Genomic DNA, 14,868 nt, shown 5'->3' on the forward strand with positions numbered 1-14,868 from the left:
TCGTGGTATACTCCGCCACCTTTGAAGATCATCTTCACAAGCTTGGCCAAGTGTTCCAGCGCTTGAGGCTACACGGATTGAAGTTGAAGCCCAGCAAGTGCCGTCTGTTCCAACAGGAAATCGACTACTTGGGTCACCGGATCTCGGCCGAAGGCGTCCAGCCCTCTCCGGAGAAGATAGCAGCCGTTCAAGAGTGGCCGCAGCCAACTACCGTCAAGGAAGTCCGGGCTTTTCTGGGGCTAGCAGGCTACTACCGTCGGTTTGTCAAGGACTTTGCTCGGCTTGCTGAACCACTGCATGAGGTTCTCCAAGGGACCGCGAACAGTCCCAGAGGGCGACGTATCACTTGGGGGCCTGATCGAGAAAAATCCTTTCAGGCACTTAAGGCTGCTCTAACATCACCCCCTGTTCTGGCATATGCAGACTACACATTACCGTTTCAGTTGCACACCGACGCCAGCCTTCAAGGTCTAGGGGCGGTCCTCTCTCAAGTTCAAGATAATAAAGAACGCGTGATAGCCTATGCCAGTAGGTCTCTCCGTGACACCGAAAAGAATCCCGTCAACTACAGCTCCTTCCGCTTGGAACTCCTGGCTCTGACTTGGGCTATGACGGAGAAATTTGCTGGCTATCTGACAGGAGCGGAAGTGCTGGTCATGACGGACAACAATCCTCTTGCCCACCTAGAGAATGCCAAACTAGGGGCAATGGAACAGCGCTGGATGGCCAGGCTCTCTAGATTCCAGTACAAGATTAAATACAGAGCGGGGAATGAGAATCAGAATGCTGACAGCCTGTCTAGAGTGACATCATCCCCGACAGTGGGGGACCGGGATGAAGAGTTGGAGGAAGATGAGATGCCTGACTTTGCCCGGCTCGCAAAGCAAATAGAAGATAGCCGCCAGTATGCGGTAGGAGGGATTGAAGCCGTAGTGGGATCTCCCCTGTCCCAGCAAGAATGGGCCAAGCTTCAAGATCGAGATCCCGAGCACGTCTTACTGAAACAGTATGTGAATAAACAAGAGAAACCGCCCTCCGAAGTGAGGGCCCGACTATCGACCGGAGCCTTGGCTCTGCTTGCCCAGTGGGATCGGCTGATCGTGAAAGATGGAGTCCTGTGTCGCAGGGCCCTTTTATCCCATATGCTGGAGGAGTGTTTGCAGATTGTCGTCCCGGTGCAGTTGGCCCATGAGATGGTGGGCGAAGCTCACAGAAGGAACGGCCACTTCGGCATAGACAAGACCCTCCGGTGGACCCAGCAGTTCATTTTTTGTCCGGGGCTCCGTAAGTTGGTTGAAAACGTCTGTCAAGCATGCCGTACCTGTGAATTCCACAAGTCCGCGGAGCAGCTTGCCCCCGTCCAGACTATTAAGACGTCGAGGCCCCTCGAGCTGTTGATGGTGGACTATCTATTGATCGGAACGGCGAATAGTGGCTACCAGTACTGTCTGGTGATGGTGGACCACTTCACGAAATTCGCTGTCGCTGTTGCTACGAAGGATCAGACTGCTGAATCAGCTGCACAGGCTATCTGTCAGCAATTCGTTCGGGTCTACGGGTGTCCGGAGCGGCTACACTCTGATCAGGGGGCTTGTTTCGAAGGGCGAGTCATTGAAGAACTCCAACGGATGTATGGAATCAAGAAGTCCAGGACCACCCCTTACCATCCACAAGGGAATGGCGCGTGTGAACGCTTTAACCGGACCCTCTTACAACTGATCCGGACTTTGGCTGAAGACAAAAAGCCCGACTGGCCTCGATTCCTCCCGGAACTGCTGTGGGCCTATAATAATCAGGTCCATTCCGTCACCGGATACACCCCATACACCCTTCTCTTTGGCCGTCCAGGCAAAGACATCCATGAGTTGCAACTGTCTAGCTCTGAAGAAGATACCTGTGGTACCTATCCTTCCTGGCTACAAACACACAGCCAGAGAATGGAGACTGTCTACCGGCTAGTAGGCCGACAAATTCAGGATCAAGTACACGCTGACCCACTTCCGGTACAAGAAGACCCACTGAATGTAGGTCAACTGGTCCTAGTCCGAATAAAGAAGCCGCAAGGGAAACTCCGGCCCAAGAGGGAGACCGAAGTCTATCGAGTAATTGGACAGCCGTACCCCGGTGGCCCCGTCTATCGAGTGCAGGGCGAAGACAGCGGCAGCATCCGAACTTTGCACCGTAATATGTTGCGCCCCTGCCGTTCCCAGCCTGACTCCCCTACTGTGATACCTAGAGAGATGGATATCACTAATACTGTCGGAGACACTGACCCCGGGGATGTAGAGACTGAATGCATGCCTACCCCTGTCCGTCCGACTGACGCACTTGAACCGATTACCTCCTCTACTGACATGTCGACTGGGAAAGAGAGTGGGGTGACTGATAGGAGAGAGGGGATCCAACCCGTTAGGCGGACAACGAGGACCACTGCAGGGGTACCTCCAGGACAGTCCTACAGAGACCAATATGTGTGGCCCTCTTCCCAGCCGCCCCCTGTCACATCCACAGCCATCGCCGCCCTGGAGCCGGTCGTTGACAGGGACTGCCAACCTTTGAGTGGGGGGGCGTGTAGTGAGCTGGCAGGCTCTGGCTGTTCGGTGATTATTGATATAGAGCCTGTTACAGAAGTGATTACACAGGATGATGTTGCCACCTTGTGGCCAGAGGTTGCACCTGCGCAGGGTGTGATGACAGAGCAAAAGACTGAGCCTCCTGTGTCCGGCCCTAGAGAGTCACGTGACCAAAGTGGGAAGCAGAAAAAAAACGCGCGAGGAGTTTGCTGTGGGCTGTGAAAAGAGCCAGGACGGTGTGCAGGCCCTCGTGCGTGGCGCAGGAGAGACTCTCAACGGGATTTCTTTTACCTGACACCATATCCTCGGGGCCTTCCCCAGCTTCTGCACTGCTGAGGGATACAGCTATTACACTCCCTGCTACTGGAGTGTGGACTACATAAGGGGACCCACCAGAGCTTCTATCCGGATCAGAGAGACTGTAAGCGGGACCTCTGGCGAGAGGCCGAAGTATTCCCTCCTTTCAGCGTAATTTGTTGTTCCTATTTTTTTCTCCGGCTGGGACGCCCTCCTGCAAAGACAGACAGGCCTGCGACGGGGGACACATCCTTCTGGAGTAAAGGACTGGTCACGTGTGAGTAGGGACAGTGAGGGTCAGCTTATCACTACACGTTATTACTGTGCATATTTACTGTTGTCATTTATTGTTTTTTTTTTCTTTGCTGTGTTAAAAATGTATACGAGTAAAGATACGGTTATCAAGATAGAGTCTGTGTGTGGGGATCTTGCTGGGCCAGATTATAGATACCAATGCGCGGCCTTGCCCGCGGTCACTTCATCCCAACAAGAGAATGATCCAAAGCATACTGCTATAGCAGTTAACCCTTCATCAGGCGCAGCTGATCTGACAGGCACAACTCAATTAGTTTTGTTTCTCTCTCCTCTCCAAATTATCAGAAAATCTCCACTCTCCCAGTTATTTGCAGTCTCTATGAAACCTGTTCTCACAGTCTAACAGCAGACCTTCTGGAGAGCAGATCTGACCTTTGTGGCATCTCAGGCTCACTGCGCCTGAACTCATCTATCATTTTAAGGTTACCATTTTCTCTTTTTATTCATCGCAGTTGTTTATTTAGCTTGTTTTATAAATGAATAATGCAAGGTTTGTGGAAATAAGTAGCTGCAGAGCTGGCTGTCAATCAAAGTGCTGGGACGTGCTTACAGCCGCTGCTCACAGTACAGTTAGTGGTGTTCCATATACACCCTATAACTGAAAGATGGCAGCTCTCTGGAGGAAACAAGTTAATTTTCTCCAGGTAACCACACTTTCAGTACCATGGCTGGACAGCATTATGATGCTATTTACTTGCAGAATAATCCAAATTCTGCAGATAAATAGTGTTTTCCGAGTTGGCAAGTTCCTTTTAAATATAACTTTGGGGCAGGAAAGGTATACTGGAACTTAATGCCCTACACAACAAGGTGTTTCATTTCCTAACACTAAATTTACAGACAGGTTCCCTTTACATAATATAATGCCATCTTTTGTTTTTTTAAACCCAGATTTTGTGCCTCATCAAACAATTAATAATAGTATGCCTAGTAAAGTGACTAATAGAGAAATAGATAGACAGACGGATTCCCCTTGTGTCTCCCTATAACCCAACTCTGCATGGTTTTGATTGTTACTAAAAAGCTCTTACACATGACACGAGCACTGGACCTCTTTCTCAGGTTGACACTTGGCATATCCACAATGAAGCGGGATTAAAACAAGAATACAGGAGCATAGAAGATTTTCAGCTGGAGATAAGCGTGAAAAGGTCAAGGAATGGTAAACTGTCTATTTAAGCGATCAGGATAAGAGATGTGCCATGTTCTCTGAGAAAGAAACTAATTCATAATGATCTCTGTGCTATATATAGTGCTCCTTGGAAAGCAAATGTGCAGGGCATACAGGCAGAACTGCCTTATAAAAAGATAAGAAACCCATGAGCGACCAGTGTATCACTATCTTGTTCAAATGGTTAAGACTAAAGAGGATCCAATCTTTTGGATTTCGATTTCTAATAAAGTAGATCCTCAGCAATTAAATTTGTTGTGAATTCCAGGTACTGCAATTGCACAGAAAATACATATATAAAATTAAGTGGTCTCCCAGGACTGTACCCAACCCCTTTCAACCTCTTGAATGCAAGCACAGCCTTAAAAATGTCAAAGCGACCTCACCATATGGATAACATCGATGACAACTAGTGTTGAGAGAGCACTAAAATGCTCTGGTGCTCAAAGCTCGGGCCGAGCTCGCCGTGATACTCGGGTGCTCGACCCGAGCAACGAGCCCAATGTTAGTCTATGGGAGACCCGAGCATTTTTGCGGCGGCACCCCCGGCAGTCTGTAGAAAGCCTAAAAAGTGCCCAAAACGATAGTGACAGTGCTCAAAAGACATGGGGACAGCATGGGCATCGCCCCAGGAAGCATTTCTGACCCCCAGGTCACTGCTGTCAGCAATGTGGTCAGAGGTATTAAGCCACTTTTACGGGCTCACAATAAAACATTCAAAAACAAAACTGAAACGGTTTTCCTGTGAAATATGTTAAGGAACTTCCTTTCCAGGGTAAAGACTTGTGTATAAGGTAAAATAAATAACCAAAAACAAAAATACTCCTCCACACCTTGGGCTATGTTCACAAGTAGCATTTTTTATGCGTTTTTGCACTTTTGTATTGCTTTCAACCGTGACAAATGCATTCACCGGGAAATGTCATTTTAACACTTTACAATCTTATCTGGCCATGTGCTGTGTGACACATGTATACAGTGCTGAAAAGACATGGGAACAGCATGGGGAAGACCCCTGGAAGCATCTCTGACACCCAGGTCACTGCCTAAAAGTGTGCCCATCAGAAGTGATCCTTTCCGCATCAGAAGATGCAGACTTGCAACTATCCCTGTGCAAGTCCTTGTCCCAGGGCAGTGTTCAATTGTACCTTCCCCATTCCTTGCAATGCAAGCGCAAGTATGCAGCCTGCCACCCACCCACCCCCAGGCTGCAATACCATACTGCTAGCTTGCTTGCACTTGAAATGGAGCCTTTTAGTTTGGAGGAGGCCGAAGCTGGCCACTACCTCATGGCTGCTTCGGCAGCGAGGTATCCATACTCAGTTCCCAGCCGCCTGGCGGCCAAGTGTCCACGCTCGTTTCCCAGCCGCCCGGGGGCGGCCGGGTGTCCATACTCGGTCCCCAGCCGCCCCGCGGCCGGGTGTCCACACACGGTTCCCAGCCGCCTAGGGGCGGCCGGGTGTCCATAAATGGTCCCCAACCGCCCCTATTTCTCCTTGGAATATCCCCCCACACACTTTTCTTAGCCCGGCCTGCTTTAGGGCAGCATTGAACGAGCCCACCAGAGAAACAGACTCCTCCGTTGGGCCCTGGATTCTCCATCAGGGGAGTTGAGAGTGCCAAGGTGAGGAGCATGATGATGATGATAAAAGTTAGCATCTGCTTTGGTTACTTGGAATGCAAGCGTAAGTGTGCAACCTGCCACTCACCCACCCCCAGGCTGCAATACCATACTGCTAGCTTGCTTGCACTTGAAATGGAGCCTTTTAGTTTGGAGGAGGCCGAAGCTGGCCACTACCTCATGGCTGCTTCGGCAGCGAGGTATCCATACTCAGTTCCCAGCCGCCTGGCGGCCAAGTGTCCACGCTCGTTTCCCAGCCGCCAGGGGGCGGCCGGGTGTCCATACTCGGTCCCCAGCCGCCCCGCGGCCGGGTGTCCACACACGGTTCCCAGCCGCCTAGGGGCGGCCGGGTGTCCATAAATGGTCCCCAACCGCCCCTATTTCTCCTTGGAATATCCCCCCACACACTTTTCTTAGCCCGGCCTGCTTTAGGGCAGCATTGAACGAGCCCACCAGAGAAACTGACTCCTCCGTTGGGCCCTGGATTCTCCATCAGGGGAGTTGAGAGTGCCAAGGTGAGGAGCATGATGATGATGATAAAAGTTAGCATCTGCTTTGGTTACTTGGAATGCAAGCGTAAGTGTGCAACCTGCCACTCACCCACCCCCAGGCTGCAATACCATACTGCTAGCTTTCTTGCACTTGAAATGGGGCCTTTTAGTTTGGAGGAGGCCGAAGCTGGCCACTACATCATGGCTGCTTTGGCAGAGAGGTATCCATACTCAGTCCCCAGCCGCCCGGCGGCCGGGTGTCCACGCTCGGTCCCCAGCCGCCAGGGGGCGGCCGGGTGTCCATACTCAGCCCCGCAGCCGTGTGTCCACACACGGTCCCCAGCCGCCTGGGGGCGGCAGGGTGTCCATAAACAGTCCCCAGCCGCCCTTATTTCTCCTTGGAATATCCCCCCACACTTTTCTTAGCCCGGCCTGCTTTAGGGCAGCATTGGATGAGCCCACCAGAGAACCAGACTCCTCCGGTGGGCCCTGGCTTCTCCATCAGGGGAGTTGAAAGTGCCAAGGTGAGGAGCATGATGATGATGATAGAAGTTAGCATTTGCTTTGTTTTCTTGGAATGCAAGCGTAAGTGTGCAACCTGCCACCCACCCACCCCCAGGCTGCAATACCATACTGCTAGCTTGCTTGCACTTGAAATTGGGCCTTTTAGGCATGTGGAGACAGACGCCAGCCACCATGTCATGGCTGCGTCGGCGGCCTGGTATCCATACTCAGTCCCCAGTTGAGAGTGTTAAGGTGAGGAGCATAATGATGATGATAGAAGTTAGAATCTGCTTTGTTTTTTTGGAATGCAAGCGCATGTATGTAGTAGCGGCTAGGCCTGAGATGGTCAGCGTTTTGGCGCATATCCTACCTCCTCAGAGGATTGCTGGATGTTTTCCTGCTACTATCCCAGTTCTATGACTCCCGTTAAAACAAAGCTTCAGGTGATGAATGATGGATGAGGTGGTGGCAAATGAGAAAGAGCAGGAGGAACAGGGACCATTCACATTAATATCAGGCCAGTCAACCACACATGTCTAGTAGGATATGTTTCTGTACCAAAAGGAGAGGTTCGGCTACACAGTTATAGGCCATGCAGTGAGTGCAATGCCTACCAAAAATTTTGAGGCACTCCAATGCCCCTTGGAAGTGACATGGAGGTCAGAGGGCCTTAACTAAACCTTTTTTTCCATTTATAGCAACTGGGTCTCCTGTGCACTGTTGGCCTAAGCAGTGAATGGAAGGCTTTCCAAAAATTATGAGGAACTGCAATGCCCCTTGAAACAGACGTGGATTACAGCATACTAAAATCCTTCTACCCATTATTGGGGAGTGGGTCTCCCTTAGTGTTCGCCTATACATTGAAAAGCAAAAGCTCACTAAAATTAGGAGGAAATGCAATGTCGTTGGAAGAATGGTGGAGTTCGCAGTGGAATAAAAAGACAATATCAATGCCCCTTGAAAAAGTGGTGGAGGTCGCAGTAGCTTAACAAGACAGTTTTACTGCCCCTTGGAAAAGTGGTGGAGGTCGCAGTGGAATAAAAAGACAATATCAATGCCCCTGGGAAAAGTGATGGAGGTCGCAGTAGCTTAACAAGACGATTTTAATGCCCCATGGAAGAGACGTGGAGGTCGCAGTGGAATAAAAAGACAATATCAATGCCGCCGAGAAAAGTGGTGGAGGTCGCAGTAGCTTAACAAGACTGTTTTAAAGCCCCTTGGAAGAGTGGTGGAGGTCACAGTAGCTTAACAAGACGGTTTTAATGCCCCTTGGAAGAGACGTAGAGGTCGCAGTGGAATAAAAAGACATTATCAATGCCCCTAAGAAAAGTGGTAGAGGTCGCATTAGCTGATGGTTTTAATGCCCTTTGGAAGAGCGGTGGAGGTCGTAGTAGCTTAGCAAGACAGCTTTAATGCCCCTTGGAATAGTGATGGAGGTCGCAGTAGCTTAACAAGACGGTTTTAATGCCCTTGGAAAAGTGGTGGAGGTCGCATTAGCTTAACAAGACGGTTTTAATGCCCCTTGGAAAAGACGTGGAGGCTGCAGTAGCTTAATAAAATGGATTAAATGCCCTTTGGAAGAGACGTGGAGGTCGCAGTAGCTTAACAAGACGGTTTTAATGCTCCTTGGAAGAGACGTGGAGGTTGCAGTGAAATAACAAGACAATATCAATGCCCCTGAGAAAAGTTGTGGAGGTCGCATTAGCTTAACATGATGGTTTTAATTCCCCTTGGAAGAGACGTGGAGGTCGCAGTGGAATAAAAAGACAATATCAATGCCCCTGGGAAAAGTGGTGGAGGTCGCATTAGCATAGCAAGACGGTTTTAATGCCCCTTGGAAAAGCGGTGGAGATCGCAGAAGCTTAACAAGACGGTTTTAATGCCCCTTGGAAGAGTGGTGGAGGTCACAGTAGCTTAACAAGACAGCTTTAATGCCCCTTGGAAAAGTGGTGGAGGTCGCAGTAGCTTAACAAGACAGCTTTAATGCCCCTTGGAAAAGTGGTGGAGGTCGCATTAGCTTTACAAGACAGTTTTAATGCCCCTTGGAAGAGACGTGGAGGTTGCAATAGCTTAACAAGACGGTTTAAATGCCCCTTGGAAGAGACGTGTGTAACATACCTGGTGGCGGGCTTGCATGGTGCACCATCTCTCACTATGCAAGATCGCAAACTTGATCTTCAGTCCAGTCTGCTAGCCTGGCTTCTATTCATGCTGTCTGTTTGTCTCTGTTCTGACTGCTTAGGGCGGCGGCCCGGTTACTTCCTGTTTCTTGTAGCTGCAGTGGGCACACCCCTAATGCGTCCTCAGCCTATTGCTGTCTGTCACTGGATATTTAAACCAGCTCCACCTGGGAGGTGATGCCTGTGCAACTCTATCATTCAGTGTGCTCCTTCACTCTGAATGTGCCAGGTCCTGTTCTGTGTTTTCTTGCCTGTCTGTCCGCCATCCTGGAGGCTATATTTCCAGGCCAGTCTGAACACGCTCCTAGACTGTTCGTCCCGCCTTCTGGGGGCCGCATACCCAGACCCGCTCCTGTATCTCGCTGCAGTGTCAGTTCCTGTCTGAACACTCAGTTCCTGTCTGAACACTCTCCTAGCCTGTTACCTGTTTTTCTCTATGTCAGTACCTTCCCTTTTTCTGCAGAGTCTGAACCTGCACATAACTCCTATTCATTGTCGCTGTACTTCCGTTTGTGAGTTTAGAGTCCACTCGCTACTTCATTGCAAGTATCTTGTGTGTATCTGGTTCTGCCTTTCCCTTCCAGTCTGTTCCGTGTGAACAGAGCCCTGTCCCCTCTGCTCTTGCCTTTGTTCACCGCTCCAGCGGTTCCTGCCCGCTGTGCCTTGCTCACCGCTCCGGCGGTTTATCTCTGCTCTGCCTTGCTCACCGCTCCGGTGGTTCCTGCCTGCTCTGCCTTGCTCACCGCTCCGGCAGTTCCTGCCTGCTCTGTCTTGCTCACCGCTCCGGCGGTTCCTGCCTGCTCTGTCTTGCTCACCACTCCGGTGGTTCCTGCCTGCTCAGCCTTGCTCACCGCTCCAGCGGTTCCTGCCTGCTCAGCCTTGCTCACCGCTGCAGTGGTTTCTGCCCGCTCTGCCTTGCTCACAGCTTTGGCGGTTTATCTCTGCTCTGCCTTGCTCACCTCTCCGGCGGTTCCTGCCTGCTCTGCCTTGCTCACCGCTCCGGCGGTTCCTGCCTGCTCTGTCTTGCTCACCGCTCCGGCGTTTCCTGCCTGCTCTGCCTTGCTCACCGCTCCGGCGGTTCCTGCCTCCTCTGCCTTGCTCACCGCTTCGGCGGTTCCTGCCTGCTCTGCCTTGCTCACCGCTCCGGCGGATTCTCCCTGCTCTGCTTGTCTACCGCATCTGCGGTTCTGTTCCTGAATCCCAGTCTGTACTGGACCCTATCCAGCCTGTGCTCCAACCTGCTAGTACCTCCCCGTCTGCACGCCAGCCGTACTTGTCAGTACCCCCCTGTCTGCATACCAGCTGTGCCTGCCTGTATGCTCCTGTCTGCACTCCAGCCGTGCCTGCCAGTGCCCACCTGTCTGCATGCCAGCCATGCCTGCCAATACCCACTTGTCTGTGTGCCAGCCTAACCTGCCTGTTCCTGTATTCCCCGGTGTGGGTCAACAGCCGTGTCCGGGGTCTGGCCTGGAGTAGCACCTGGTCCCTCTGCTCGGTTCCTCCCTGGTGCATGGCGTCGTAGCCGTCGTGCGACCTTGGTCAGATCGGGTTGATACTTAGTTATGCCCCTCCAGGCACTCTCCAGTTCATGGCACAGTGGAATCACTAAATCACGCACACGCTAGTCCGCCCGGGCGTGTGCATAACAACGTGGAGGTTGCAGTAGCTTAACAAGATGGTTTTAATGCCCCTTGGAAAAGTGGTGGAGGTCACATTAGATTAACAAGATGGTTTTAATGCCCCTTGGAAGAGACGTGGAGGTTGCAGTAGCTTAACAAGACGGTTTAAATGCCCCTTGGAAAAGTGGTGGAGGTCGCAGTAGCTTAACAAGACGATTTTAATGCCCCTTGGAAAAGTGGTGGAGGTCGCATTAGCTTAACAAGACGGTTTTAATGCCCTTGGAAGAGACGTGGGGGTCGCAGTGGAATAAAAAGACAATATCAATGCCCCTGGGAAAAGTGGTGGAGGTCGCATTAGCTTATCAAGACGGTTTTAATGCCCCTTGGAAGAGACGTGGAGGTCACAGTAGCTTAACAAGACAGCTTTAATGCCCCTTGGAAAAGTGGTGGAGGTCGCAGAAGCTTAACAAGACAGCTTTAATGCCCCTTGGAAAAGTGGTGGAGGTTTCATTAGCTTAACAAGACGGTTTTAATGCCCCTTGGAAGAGACGTGGAGGTTTCAGTAGCTTAACAAGACGGTTTAAATGCCCCTTGGAAGAGATGTGGAGGTCAGAGTGGTTTAACAAGACGGTTTTAGAGCCATGCAGTACAGCATATTAAAAACATTATTCACATTATTGGGGAGTGGGTCTCCCATAGTCTTTGCCTATGCCTTCCAAGCAAAAGCTGCCAAAAATTAGGACGGAGGAACTTGCAATGCTGGCAACACGGACCACAGTCACCCTGGTGGTATAGTGGTGGTGGAGGCTGAGGATAAGGAGAGGAGCAAAAAAAAGCCGAATTGAGGAAGCGTATACGCATGTGTGGGTGTGCAAGCGGTGCATGGGAATACACTTCCCGAAATAACACGGTGGATTTGACTTTATGTTAATCTGCTGTCATTTTTTGGTGATGAGAAGTCTGGCCCAATCCAGCCCTTGTTCATTTTGATAAGGGTCAGCTGGTCAGCATTGTCAGTTGACAGGCGAGTGCGCTTATCAGTTATAATTCCCCCAGCAGCACTAAAAACACGCTCCGATAACACACTAGCGGCAGGGCAGGCCAGGACCTCCAAGCCGTACAGAGCGAGTTAATTCCAAGTGTCCAGCTTGGATACCCAATAATTAAAAGGCACAGAGGAATCACGGGGGATGCTGGTATGGTCAACAAGGTACTCCCTCACCATCTTTTGAAACTTTCCAATCCTTGTGAGAGTACCCCACTCCTCAGGGCCTGTAAGCTGGGCGGGTCTCAGAAAACTGTCCCAGAATGTTGACAGTGTTCCCCTGCCTCTGCTGGATTGGAGTTGCGTCTCTCTCGCCTGTACGCCTTGGTTGGTCAACGAACTGTGACCTCTGCCGCTAGCGTGTTCAGATGGGAATTTTTTTAACAGTTCTGCAGCTAGGGCCTTCTGGTACTGCCCCATTTTTGTAGACCTCTCCACCTCAGGAATAAGAGAGTGAAAGTTCTCCTTGTAGCAGGGGTCTAAAAGTGTCACCAACCAGTAATGACTGTCACCCAACATTTTGGCAACGCGAGGGTCACGGTTAAGACAGCGTAACATAAAGTCAGCCATGCATGCCAGACTGGTAACGGGCAAGACTTCCGTGTCCTCACCAAGATGATGACTGACCATGCTCTCCTCCTCCTCCTCCTCCCCCCTGTCCTCAGGCCCCCCACTCTGAACCGACTGTATGATAGTTGTACAGGTATTACCGTCTACAGCGCATGATACCAGCTCCTGTTCTTCCTCCTCCTCCTGCTCCTCCTCCTCTCCCTCCTTGTCCCCCATGCACATTCGGATGAGATGAGGCTGGGCTGTGTGTAATCGACCGCTACGGCTTCTTGATCCATCTCATCATACTCTGGCTGCAATGCCTCCTCTTTAATTCTCTGCAGAGAGCGTTGCAAAAGACAGACAAGTGGGATGCTGACGCTAATGATGGCGTCATCGCCACTCACCATCTTCGTGGACTCCTCAAAGTTTGTCAAGATGGTACATATGTCAGACATCCACATCCACTCCTGAGGTCTTATGTGTGGAGTCTGACCTGAATATCGACGGCCTTGTTGCAGCTGGTACTCCACAACTGCTCTCTTCTGCTCACAAATCCTTTGCAATATGTGGAGGGTAGTGTTCCAACGTGTGGGAACATAACACACCAGTCGGTGTGCCGGAAGCTGCAAACGCTGCTGCAACACAGCAAGGGCGGCGGAAGCTGTAGCCGACTTGTGAAAATGAGCTGACAGGCGGCGTACTTTGACGAGCAGATCTGGCAACTCGGGGTACGATTTAAGAAACCGCTGAACCACGAGTTTAAGCACATGAGCCAGGCATGGTACGTGTGTGATCTTGCCTCACCTCAGAGCCGCCACCAGGTTACGGCCATTGTCACACATGACCATGCCTGGATGTAGGTTCAGCGGTCTCAGCCACAGATCTGCCTGCTCTTTCACAGCTGTCCACAACTCACAAACAGTGTGAGGTTTATCACCTAAGCTTATGAGTTTCAGCACAGCCTGTTGCCGCTTGGCTGAGGCAGTACTGCAGTGCTTCCAGCTTGTAACTGATGTGGTGATATCTGAGATGGAGGCTGAACATGAGGAGGAGGAGGAGGATGATGCGCAGGAGCTGTACACTGTGGGGGCAACTCTGATTGACCTAGGGCCCGCAATCCTCGGTGTGGGGAGGATGTGTTCCGTCCCAAGGTCCGACTGGGTCCCGGCTTCTACTATGTTTACCCAGTGTGCCGTCAGGGAGATGTACCATCCCTGGCCACAAGCACTTGTCCACGTGTCTGTTGTCAGGTGGACTCTCCCAGTAACTGCGTTGTTAAGGGCACGGCAGATGTTTTGGGACACGTGCTTGTGTAGTGCTGGGATGGCACACCGGGCAAAATAGTGTCGGCTGGGGACCGAGTACCGAGGGATGGCCACCGCCATAAGGATTCCGTCTCCACCAGCCTAAAAGGCAGCATTTCAAACGCAAGCAGTCGTGAAATGTGCGAATTTAGGACTGTGGTCTGTGGTGCGGTTTGGCTGCGAATTTGCACTTGCGTTCAAAGCTCTGGGATATGCACAATTGAACGCTGCGGTGGGAGCTGGACGTGGATGTTGATGCTGTTTCTTGAGAAACTGCCATAACAAGTGAAGACTGAAAGGAGGGGGCATCTTTGCATGCAGTATGGACAGGGGATTGCCTTGCACGCACAACAGGGGGTTCTATTACACGCACAACAGCGGAAGAAGCAGTGGTGACACCCGCTGACACTGGTCGTGGACCCTGGGGTTCGCCCCACAAAGTCGGGTGCTTTGCTGACATGTGCCTGATCATGCTGGTGGTGGTCAGGCTGGTAGTATTGTCAGCCCTGCTGATGCTGGCATGGCAGGTGGTACAAATGGCCTTTTTGGGGTTATCAGCAGAGTCTTTAAAAAAATTCCAGACTCTGGAAGACCTACCGGTTGTACTGGCAACGTCCCTCCTGTTGGTGTTACGGGGAACTGTTGCCCGCCTTCTGTGTGCGGCCACCACACTGCTTCTTCCTGCCTGTTGGGGTACTCTGCCTCCCTCTCCCTGTGTGCTGCTGGCCTCACTCTGCATGTCCTCCTGCCATGTTGGGTCAGTTACTAGATCATCCACCACCTCCTCCTCTTCCACTTGCGCACCACGATCCTCCTCCTCACTTCGTAGCAATTGTGTCTCGTCATCATCCACCTCTTGTGACAAATTGCCAGCGACGACTTCCTCTGGCCGTGGCTGTTCAAATATTTGGGCATCGCTACATAGGATCTCCACTACAAGCGGAGCAATCGAGGGGTACAAATATGAAAATAGACCAGTGAACAACTCATCAGAGTGTCCAACTGTGGGATCAGTTGCTGTCTGACGACACTTGGCATGGTGGGAGGAAGGAGCATTAGGGTGAGGAGGAGTATGCGGTCGAGACTCACGGCTACTAGAACTTGACCGTGTGGAAGACAGACTGGAGGTGGTGGTGCTCAGGTAACTGGAAGTATTATCTGCTATCCAATTAATAACCTGTTCACACTGATCAGTT

Source organism: Phyllobates terribilis, unplaced genomic scaffold (assembly GCF_046119375.1).
Source record: "Phyllobates terribilis strain yellow unplaced genomic scaffold, ASM4611937v1 Scaffold_3__8_contigs__length_932513732, whole genome shotgun sequence".
NCBI classification, from domain to species: Eukaryota; Metazoa; Chordata; class Amphibia; order Anura; family Dendrobatidae; genus Phyllobates; species Phyllobates terribilis.